Below are 8312 nucleotides of genomic sequence, written 5' to 3'. Positions count from 1 at the left end.
ACGGGTCAAAAGTGCTGTCCCCGTTCCATGTTCTATCTAAGAATCCATGTTCTATCTAAGGTTCCGGGCGTTCCATTTGCTGCTGGCCAAAGAACATGCGTTCTTTTCAGGTTACTTGAGGTCATGTTGCAGGTAAACACGCAAGCCTTTGCACTAAGAAGCTCTTGGCGTCTCGCAGAACTTGAATAGAGATTTTTTTGCACGGGTGATTTTGAAACAGTCAATTTATGCATCGGGAGGGACTCCGAGGGAGATTGGCAAATTAAAGTATGATGCTCTCGCAAATGTTGCCAAATAAACATCCGCGAGAAGTAATTCACACTACCGGCAGCAGACACAGGGTCTATAGCGGACACAGGGGCACGGCGGATACGGGATCCCAAGCAGATACGCGGCGCCCCCCCCCCCCCCAAAAAAAAATTTGAAAAAAAAAACGCTGCAGGGAAAAGGACTGCAACGGAGGCTAGTTTTTGGGGCATGGTCAAATTTAATTATGGCGGCTTCAACCACTAATAAATCACGACTTGACGACGAGAAAAATGCAATCCGTCTCTGAATTGGTTGTGTCGCACTTATATACAACTTATAATTAAACCCATACCAACGATGATGATATACCACTAGGCCGAGGTAGGCCGATCCGATCGATTGCGAGCAGGTTTGCATGCAGTTTCACTTTCCGCACCAACAACCTTTGACCCAGGAAGTGATACTTCACAAACGCCTCTCAAAGCGCGATCGTCTACACATGATGTGAATGAATATCGGCAAACTTTTGAATTGTTGAAATAATTTTACTGTAAAAAAAGACAGGCATTGTTGGCTTTTTATGCGGTAGTTGTTTAAAGTTTAAGTTATCTAGCACGTTTTTAATAGTTCATTTTGCGTGTAGGGGTTCAACACAACTTAAATTGTTAATACTTTTTGAATAGCAAGGTTAAGAATAGACTAGAAATTTCATATGCTATTTATCTCATAGTGGTTTACATATGAAATTGTTTTATATAAAACAAACCAATGTCGGGTAGGCCTTTGTATGTGTTTTAACGAAGCCCCCCCCCCCCTCCTAATAGTAATAGGTTGTTCCGAACAAAGTTCAAAGATCACGTCGTAGCCGAGGACGCATCGTTCGATTTCATCCAACTCGGCGTCCTCTATACGTACAAGGACGTTTTCTTTGCTGTATACGACTACAACAACCCACAGAATGTAAGAAAAGAACGACCCTGTTGTGTTGGGAAACATGGCCACAGCAGCTGAACGTCCAGTTGTGCTTCTTTTCTCAGACTCGATATGTAAGTATATCGCGAACCATGTACCGTCATCGCATTTTAAGCTTTATGTACATGCAAACCGTGGTGCGAAAGTTGTTGATGTTGCTGCAGACATTTACCATCACCACAATGCTGACTTTGGTATACCTACTGTAGTTTGTGTACATGTTGGCACCAATAATCTCTCGAACGGTCTACAGGAAGTCATGGGAGACTTTGACAAACTGATTGCCATTGCAAAAGACCGCTTCCCCACATCTACTATTGTTATGTCTAGTATTTTGCCAAGACTTGACAAAAGATGCCTAGATGATAGACGTGTTACTGTGAACACAGAGTTGGCTGCGCTGTGTAATTCTCGAGGTGTTCGGTACTGCAACAATGGTGAAAGCATTGACCCGTCAATGCTAGCAGTTGACTGTTTGCAATTGAATCAACGTGATCAAATACTTATTATTTTATTTTATTCTATATATTTTTGTCACATTCGTTATCATTTTCCCATTATTTTCAAAGCATTTTCCATAACATCTAAGGAGATGTCCACTTAGGCACTCTTGACAGTGATATTAGTGTACATAAAAATGAATAAAGTGTCTCTATTTCTTAAATTCTCAGATAATAATAGGTGAACCAGTTAGAAGATCACCTTCATGGCATACAAGAGGTAAGGCCTGTTTTCTCCTAACACTATCCTTACATATAGGTGATATGTGTGAAGGCACTGGTCCAACATGGGCATCTCCAATACCAAAACTGTTTTCTTCTGAGACATTTGACTCAATATGTGTGGCTTCAAAATTGATCAATAATGTCTTTGTTCAACAATTCTACTCGGCTTGGACATACCAAATCTCATTCTCCTGTTTCTGTCCTACAGATAGGACCCCCCCCCCCGATGGAAACAGAACTTGGTCCATGAGAAGCTGGATGGGGCAGACAGACCTGGATTGCAACTAATTCTTGAAATATGTATATTTGGACACAGATGTATAGTTTCCTTTTGTACATATTATTGTCATTTACATGAAGTAATTCTTGAAATATGTATATTTGGACACAGATGTACAGTTTCCTTTTGTACATATTATTGTCATTTACATACATACATGCAACATGATTGTGATATGAGGTTCAATTTCTATAAGTAAAGCTGTCTGGATTTGTAGTGTTTAATATACGTGTATCTTTCCATATGACCAATTATACAAAAGATTATATAGATTTTGGGACAATCTTTTTATTATTTCTTAATTCCATTTAAATACATGCGATAGAGTTGTGAGAAAAGTATAAATTTACAATTTTGTAAGTAAAGCTCTCTAGTAGAGTTGTATAGTTTTGTATATTTGCATAGTGTATGTTTGCGCATTTTTCCAGGGTGATGCATAGTATTGTACTTTTATATATAGTGTATAGTATTGTTGTGTATCTCTGCATATGTTCAAGCATGTTAATGAATGTAGATGAAGAATAAATAGATCTTGGGACAGTCTAGTTGTGTTTAGATGGAATTTTTGGATGGTCCATTTCGTCAAAAGATCAATTATTGCATGGGGGGGAAGTGAAATATGCTGAATTTGCTCTTAAAGCAAATGACGGCCAGTCTAGTGTTTCTTCTCCTTCTTCTTCTTCTCCTGTCAAATCTTCAAATCGATTCATCTCTGTCATTTTTTGACCAAATGACCTGAAATTTGGTACAGAGGTAATGTAGGCAAAAACCAATGTACGTTCTTTTCCTTTTTTTGATATTGACCTTGAAAGTGATTTTATTGAGGTTTTTAGGCTATTTTTAGCATATCTTGGCCTCCTGCGCCCTGGTATTTCAACCGAATGACCTGAAATTTGCTGTATATGTGGCTTGAACAAATATTTAAAGGACTACATTCCCATTTTTGGCATACATATATTCAAAACGATTTATTTTGGGCTTTCTTGACAATATTTGCCACTTCTGTCACTTTCAATACTACATATGACCTACAGGTCATTGACCCCGAGTGCCTTGCACCTGGCCAAGCTGGAAGTTTGCTTACGAGGAGGAAAGACCGGACATTAACATTTAACGTGATTATCGGGAAAACACCATGTTCCGTTAAACTCAGTGGTTAAATTGCAGTTTAGGAAATTTTATAACAGAAAACAAGTTAAATCAATGATTTTGTGAATGTTTATTCTAGCATTAGTTATTCCAGATATTTTCAAACTCCAAATTCAACACAACACGGGAGATCGTTTCTCCTCAGACTGGCGCGACACTCCTGTCAAAATTGATTGATGATCTCTCTCTGAATGAATTCGGCAAAAAAGGAATGATCAGGGCAGTAGAGTCAGTCCCCGGTAAGGTCAATGATTCGCCCGTTTGCGCTAGCTTGTAACGTTAAATCAAGGACATTATATAATGTCCTTGGTTAAATGAATGTACCCTCTGGTGGCCAAACTTCACTGACAAACTTTCTCCCTATTATCATCATTAGCTTGCGTTAGTCTGGTACTAGTGACTATTATGTGCCGGGAATGTTTATCTATCGCACGCCTTGGAAGGAAGTTCAACCATGATAAATGGTCGGCCGTTGCGAAAATTTGGAATCCCATGCTGTTGATTTTCGTGATTGAATCTGTAAGAAAATATATTTTCATGTCGTTCATGTTTTTTGGGACGGACGCCGGGACGGGGTGAATTTTTTCTATTATAACATTTTCGTCCCGTTAGTAATGCAAATCGAATCGTGTTGAACACGAGGCAAAACACTAAAAACGTGGGTCTTGTGGAGTGTTTTGGAGCGGGAAAATACCGGATATTAGCGGTGCCGAACAGTGTACATCGTCGCGCGCGGGTGACGCTCCGTCAAAACAAATCCGCTGGTGGTCTAGCGCGGCCACCGAAAATAGGCAGAAACACACCGGAGGACTTAGCACCTTCGTTTATGGGGGCAATTGTGAAAATCTTTTATTACAAATTGTTCGAACATTGAAACATTTGGATGGTTTGAAACTGTTCTAAATAAAGAGATTTTTGTGTAGTTACGTTCGAAATGTTTCCAACGTATGTGAAATAAGTTCAAACATGTTATAAGTTTCAATTCTAATTGTTTGAACACTTTAGAACTATTGTGACTTAGACATTCTTTTGATCAGAATAGTTCAAACATATTACAAATATTATATTAAAACCCTCTCGGTGACTTGGAATTGACTCAAATATGTTGTTTTTGGTCATTTCCTTCTTCTCCTGTCAAATCTTCATATGTATACTTTGGAAAACTTCATTCTTCCCTGGGGTTGATCTTTTTTAATTCAATTTTGAACTGGGTTGATTATGCGCAAGAGTGTAATTTTCAGCGGATATTTTTCGACTGGTTTACATGGAAATGGCACGGAATATCCCATTCTTGCAAGGGGAGGATTCTTTAATTATTTCTTTCAATTTTGAGCTGGAATGATTATGAAAAAGTCCATTTGTTAGCAGAAGTGTATTTGTTAATCAATAAGTGGATATGGTTGTGGACTGGTCCATATTGTGTTGAGGTGCTACTGGAAGACTCAATTTTGGACTGGGTGATTCATTTTTTTAGTGCAAGTATTTTAGAATGGTCCATTGTTATTTTGGGAGAGTCCATTTTTTGCATGGCGAGGAGTATGGCTAAACATGCTGTATTTGCTCGCAAATGTTGCCTTTCTAGTTTTTCTTTGCTTTTCCATCTTTATATATCCATTCTTTTGTCATTTTTTAAATATTCTCTCATCTTTTTCATCAATCATTCCATAGTTTTCCCACCTCATTATTGTTTTCTAAATGTCTTCTCGTCTCAATCGAGTAACAGATGCAAAATGGCGCTCCATGATGAAGCACCTTCTCCTCGTTTATCTCCTTCCTTTCACGATGATTTGTTGTGTTCCTGTCACGTTAACCCACAAACGGGAAAATTCCATTTGTGCAATCCCGCTACTATGGACCCCAAATGAGTAAGGTGTGTTTCTGACACGCACGTTAAGGTACTAGACAATTTTCTCCATCGTTTCCTCGACTCGCATCAATTCTTTGTAGCTGTATATGAAACTAAAAAGGCAGTGGCTCCAATATGATAAATTTAACCAGTGAAGCGATTCGACAGAAACTGCTTAACAGTCCCTTGATGATTATGACTGAATGCTGTGAAAAACATAATTATAATGTAAGATCTTCCACTGTCTCAGAAAAAGAAGCCAAACCCAACAAGTTAGAATTCAGAGTGATTTTGTAGACTAGAGTAGTTACGTTTTACGTTATTCTTTGTAGTTTTTTCGTCTTTTCCTGCTGCTTGCAATAAGCCTTCGGGCAAGAATGTGCTTATCATAAAGTCCATTACCATTGTGCATTGTAGACATCTTTAACGTCTTTTCGAACAAACACAATGAGAAACTGGTCAATTGCAAGTTTCAGCCGTCAATACTTTACTTCAGCCTTTTTCATGTTGAAATGACCGATTCGTCAGGACAGGTGACCTGACGAACACGTGACGTCAGTATTTACACCCCCCTTGAACTAGAGGCTGCGACCGCGGAGCGAACAAAGATTTGACAGGTCACATTTTATGGATAAAAAATATTTTGTTACGCTTTGTATGTGTTGCTGTCTTTTGAATAATATTCTTACATATTGCATCGTATTCCAATTATGGAAATCAAGGGTACGTTACACAGATCCAATTTTGGTCGCTGTACGGTCGCTCGGTGATCGCCGTCTTGTGGAAAGGGGGCCTCAACCCCCTCCCCCCCCTCTCACTGGACCAGCGACGCGTTGGCGACCTTGCTGCGACCGAGCGATTTGACAGCGCGCTAAATGAATTTCATCGATAAAAAAAAATCTAGTTACGCTTTGTGTGATATCTTGTCATTTTAGTCCTACTTGTACGTTTTGCATGGCATTCCCATCGTAAAGTAAAGGCTAACTCAAATTCAATCCAGGACGCAGCGAGGTCGCCAACGCCTCGCGGGCTCAGTGAGTGGGGGGCATGAGGCAAGCTTCAGACAAGAGCTAGAGGGCAGCGTTCCGACAAAAGTTATTTTTCAGCTGTTATCAAAACCGTATCTGTGCGTTTCTGACCCCTGCTGTTAAAAATGGCTCACTCGAAAAATTACTACCACGATCTCCCAGACGCACATCATTTTTTAAACATAAAATGCCTGAATGATCTTCTTGTACATAAAAGTACGTCGATTTATGGATTCTCTGGATTTTATGTGGACGGAACAAGTTCAATCATACAACGCAGCTGCACACAGCACGACTCTTTCCGCCTCACGTATCACAGAGATGAGTACAGGTCACGGGCCGTAGTTTGGACTGTTACACCGGTAACAAGGACGCCATTTTCATGGAACGTAGTTTGGACTGTTACACCTGTTAACTAGGACGCCATTTTCACATCTCACGGGTCGTAGTTTGGACTGTTACACCAGAAACTAATGTCCCATTCCCATAGGACATGGAACGTTACGTTTGGACTGTTACACCGGTAACTAAGGCCTCATTTCCACAGGGCACGGAACGTAGTTTGGACTGTTACACCGGCAACTAATTATAAGGCCCCATTTCCACAGGACACTGGCCGTAGTTTGGACTATTACACCGGTAACTTGAATGCCCCATTTCCACAGCACACGTAACGTAGTTTGGATTGTTACACCGGTAACTTGAAGGCCCCATTCTCACAGGACACGTAACGTAGTTTGGACTGTTACACCGGTAACTTGAAGGCCCCATTCTCACAGGACACGGGACGTATTTTGGACTGTTACACCGGTAACTAATGTCCCATTCCCACAGGACATGGGACGTAGTTTGGACTGTTACACCGGTAACTAATGTCCCATTCCCACAGGACATGGGACGTAGTTTGGACTGTTACACCGGTAACTAATGTCCCATTCCCACAGGACATGGGACGTAGTTTGGGCTGTTGCACCGGCAACAAAGGCCCCATTTCTACAGGACACATGTGTAGTTTAAACTGTCACACCGGTAACTAAGGTCCCAGTTCCACAGGTCACAAATCAATGTGAAGGACGAAAACTTAGAATTTTTTCAACACTCAGTTTTCGAGAAAATGAAAAAGAACCCTCAAACCACCACCTCATCAGCACCACTCCACACCTTAAGCCTTATATAGGCTAGACACGTTTCGCGAATGTTTACGTTCAGAGTAGATAAACTCTAACTGTTTCAAGGTCAACAGACCGTAACAACGCCTGGACTTTCACACTATTACAGTAACCGATTATGCGCGCTTAAACGGGAAAAATCTATGTTCAAATGTGTAGCAGATTGCGTAGTTTATACTCACATTTCACCTAGCATACTCGGACATTCTCTGTCCTCCTCCATCAAGCACGTTCCCGTACATTTGTGTGACCCGGACTCTTTGCCACTAGTATTTCGTGTTTGACGGTTGTTTGACTGTTAAAGTAGACGTATGGCCAAACAATTATACTGTGTGGCAAAACACTGTAACTATTTAGCTCCTACAACACGTCCCGTAAAAAAAATTATATCTAACTCTTCAATCACCGTTTCCCAACTCTTTCCAGTTGCTTGAGTAACTGTTATCCTGCGCATCTTATTACCTGGGTGTCTAACCTTCATCTGCGCAAACTCTTTTAGCTCTGCAATGTCTTTTGCAAACGATGCTAGCTAATCTTTTTTTTTAAATACCGAACACCCGCGGTTACACAGTTGAATGGGCTTTAGGAGCTTAATGATGATGATTATGATGGCTTTTGTAAATGCCGTGCGATTCTAAATGATGGCATACCGGTAACTTCTGACCACTCATCCATGTATCCGCTTGATCTACGGGGCACTAGCTTGCATTTTCACTTTTTCTCTGGAGAGAGAGTGGGAGAAAGAGAGAGAGAGAAAGAGAGAGAGAGAGAGAAAAAAAAATGTTGATGTTACCATATATTTTCAGACACGTTAGTATGCATGAATCTAGGGTGACCGAGTTTACCTTAAATGGTTTACTCATGTGTGAGACAAAATCATGTGAGGGAATGTAC

At 40.4% G+C, this 8312-nt stretch overlaps 1 long non-coding RNA gene across 1 annotated transcript; it reads left to right on the top strand.

Moving 5' to 3' along the window:
• The first annotated feature begins 1303 nt into the window (after nucleotides 1-1303).
• On the top strand, nucleotides 1304-4961 carry LOC136439189 (uncharacterized). The gene is made up of 2 exons (XR_010756499.1): nucleotides 1304-1941; nucleotides 2155-4961. It is a non-coding gene; the product is annotated as an uncharacterized lncRNA (long non-coding RNA).
• The last annotated feature ends 3351 nt before the right edge of the window (nucleotides 4962-8312 follow it).

The sequence above is a fragment of the Branchiostoma lanceolatum genome, chromosome 1 (genome assembly GCF_035083965.1).
Source record: "Branchiostoma lanceolatum isolate klBraLanc5 chromosome 1, klBraLanc5.hap2, whole genome shotgun sequence".
NCBI classification, from domain to species: Eukaryota; Metazoa; Chordata; class Leptocardii; order Amphioxiformes; family Branchiostomatidae; genus Branchiostoma; species Branchiostoma lanceolatum.
This window is presented reverse-complemented; position numbering and strand designations above follow the sequence as displayed.